The sequence below is a fragment of the Periplaneta americana genome, chromosome 17 (genome assembly GCF_040183065.1).
Source record: "Periplaneta americana isolate PAMFEO1 chromosome 17, P.americana_PAMFEO1_priV1, whole genome shotgun sequence".
NCBI lineage: Eukaryota > Metazoa > Arthropoda > Insecta > Blattodea > Blattidae > Periplaneta > Periplaneta americana.
In genome coordinates this window covers 109,825,704-109,829,282 of record NC_091133.1, presented here as the reverse complement: position 1 = coordinate 109,829,282, position 3,579 = coordinate 109,825,704, and the positions used below count along the sequence as shown (strand labels likewise).

Below are 3,579 nucleotides of genomic sequence, written 5' to 3'. Positions count from 1 at the left end.
ATTATAATTATATATATCTGCAACTTCGGTTATGCCTATGCTTAAGACATTAAGTTGATTGTGTAATCCTTGTTATTTCGTCACCGGTAATTAATTTTAAATTTACGGTCACCATTAAAATATTACTTTATCTATGTCACTCAGAAAGAACACTTTACGTCCGCCGATGCTCGTCGTTAATGTAAGGTCGTATTTTAATTGAAATGAAGTATTGGAATTTAAATAATTCATTGCACATTTGCTGCATTAATTACAGAGGCTTGAGCTCCGTCGTATATCCCTGTACATGCTGCAGGCTATGGTTCAATCCCCAGCGTGAAATGGAATTTCTTTTTCTAGTACCGTATATGGATTACTGTTTTTTTTGTGACCAGCACGAAATCCTACCTCATGTTCTTGGCTTTTGTCACTATGGAGATCTCCTCCGAAATACCAGGCATCATTTTTGATAATGGGCAAAGTAGCATCTGCCATCAAGATCAACAACAGCAACCTAGAAGTTTATGAAGAAGTCCACTGTGTCGCTTCCAGTGGGAGTTATACATAATTGCTATTGACCGCAATAGGAAGATAGGGATCAAACAATACGATTCGAACCCTGCAGTGACCATCTTTTGGAGAGCGACAAAGAGGAGAAACAAATTTATGGACCAACATCTGACTTCTTAAAAAATTATCACTGGAGACAATTGAAATTATGGGATTATTCATTGGAAGCATAACAATTTTTTTTTTTTTTAATTTTTGTGAACGATTTAATTTTCCGAGTACAATCTGTAAAAAATTACCCTTATGGTCCTTCAGTCATCTATTCAGATTTTTAATATCAATTATGCTCGACCATGCCGAAAAGTAGTAATTATACACCTGGTAGCAGTCCTTTAATGCATGTCATTAAAGTACACCTATTCATTAAAGTTCAGGTTTTCGATTATTCTCGGATATGCAATCGAAAGACAACTAGGGAAATGTCACGGAGGCTGGAAATCCAATACTGTCGCAGAAGGTTATGCTCTGTTACTATAATAATTAGCGTTAATTGTAAATAATATTCAAATAAATTCAATTTGTCATCTCGTTTTCCAATTCTAAATCAATTTGCAGGTTTTATCAAGACTAATGTTCTCTAGGTTATATCAAGGTCAATGATATTCGTGCCTCGGAAAAAATTAATACTTTCGCGTCTGCGCACATCCCACAATTCAGGTCAGTTCTGTTCGTCACTTAATATAACCATAACATAAAACTTATGAATAATTTCAAGTTAGAAATAAGGTCGAGCATAAAAAGTCTTATGAAACTTGCCTATAATGGTAATTAAGACGCTCGTATGAAAATTATGAAACTCGCTTGCGCTCGTTTCATAAACAAACATACTTGCGTCTTAATTACTGCTATTATAGGCTCGTTGCATAATGTACTGTTATATAATAACAGCACATAATTTCAATGATTTATACATTTGTTACATGTACCGTAAATTTATATTTATGTACTTCTTTTATTATTTATTATTATTACATTTTAAGTATTTTTTGTCATTTTAGACAGACCACCCGGGTGGTAAGTTTTGTAAATTAAAATTATTATCAACAAAGTACGTGTTCATAATAAGTTCTTTTGTTTGCTCTTCTGTGAAGTTATACCCTGGTGTTAGACAGATGGAATTTAAAACAAAAATGTAGGTACTATTGCGATGTACCGAAGTACAATTTTATCACCATTGAAATAATATTAAAGAACTTCATTTTCTAAAATCTTTTAATGAAATGTTCAACATAAAACAAAGATGTAATAAAAATAGTGATAAAGACGACAAGTCTTCGTCGGAAGATCATTGCTTTCGATAAATTCCAATATTTGGTATTTTGACACTGGAGGATTTGAACATTGCTTTTGTCTTCCTATTCTGATTGAAATTTTACAATTCTACTCCCTTTGATCTGTTACGTTGGTGGAAACTAAAAGATTTAGTGATTCACTCCTACGTGGAGGTTCTGTACTATAACTAGTATTTTTAATTTATATATTACATTGTAATACATCTATGGTTCCGATTCTAAAGCATTTGCTGTAGGATATAGCAGTGAGAAATACTTTGCTATGAGACCGAAGCAGACATTGAATTAGGTATTTTAAAACGCAGTTCACAAGACTTCTATAGTTGCAGTGTCGCTATCTTTTGATGCAACTTGCAGTGCATGGACGATGCTCACGAAAGTTCCTTGAACATGGCTTTATGTCTTCATTTCTGAGCACAACGTGTGTAAAAAGCATCTGGGATTTTCGGGACATACTTCTTCTTTAGAAATTGTGTTTCGTATTTCTGGGACACAATTCAGATCATTCACAACTAGATTCAGTCTGTGGCTTGCACTGTGGCTAGCTGATACCTATTTCTCCTACATTGTTTGAAGTTTGAACGACACCATCTCTGCAGTAGTTGAACACGCATCCTAAACCTGAGCGATGCACATGTCTGCATCAAGACTTTCGTTCGTAGAAAGCTATTCATAGCAGCGATTATAGTTTTAGCTTCCATGGCAGCCAGATCCATTAACTCGTGTAATTCCTCATGAACAGTCACGCCTAATTTCGTAAAGTATTCCGACACCAGTTGGCAACTACTTCTTCCCTATACATCGCTATCCAGTCCGCTGTAGTCATTTCTTCTTTGCGTCGCTGTCGATTTCATATGTGAAAAGCAACCAGAAAAGAAGAATAAGTTAATTTAGATTAGCCTATACAGAGAAGTGCATGATTAGATGAAGTTCTTATTGCTTTTCGTATATTTTGCTGTTTAAATTCTTGCTTGGGGTGATTACCTGGTTGGCTATTTTGCGAGGTTTTCCCCAACTTTCAGGCGTATGTCAGGTAATCTATGGCGAATCCTCGGCCTGTTCTCACCAAATACCATGTCAATATCACCAATCCCATCCACGTTAAATAATCGAGTAGGCTATTTGATGAATGGGAGTATAAGGGTGCAGTACATCAGTTATTCATAGATTTCAAAAAGGCATATGGCTCGGTTAAGAGGGAAGTATTATATGATATTCTTATTCAATTTGGTATTCCCAAGAACTAGTTCGATTAATTAAAATGTGTCTCAGTGAAACATACAGCAGAGTCCGTATAGGTCAGTTTCTATCTGACGCTTTTCCAATTCACTGCGGGCAAAAGCAGGGAGATGCACTGTCAACTTTACTGTTTAACTTCGTTTTAGAGTATGCCATTAGGAAAGTTCAGGATAACAGGCAGGGTTTGGAATTGAACGGATTACATCAGCTTCTTGTCTATGCGGATGACGTGAATATGTTAGGACAAAATACACAAACGATTAGGGAAAACACGGAAATTTTACTTGAAGCAAGTAGAGCGATCGGTTTGGAAGTAAATCCCGAAAAGACAAAGTATACGATTATGTCTCGTGAGAATATTGTACGAAATGGAAATATAAAAATTGGAGATTTATCCTTCGATGGGGTGGAAAAATTCAAATATCTTGGAAGCAACAGTAACAAATATAAATGACACTCGGGAGGAAATTAAACGCAGAATAAATATGGGAAATGCCTG

General features: G+C 35.5%; 1 protein-coding gene across 3 annotated transcripts in view; it reads left to right on the top strand.

The window, feature by feature from the left end:
- Positions 1 to 3,579, top strand: part of BBS9 (Bardet-Biedl syndrome 9) — a 399,441-nt gene that overhangs the window by 133,090 nt on the left and 262,772 nt on the right. The window lies entirely within an intron of this gene.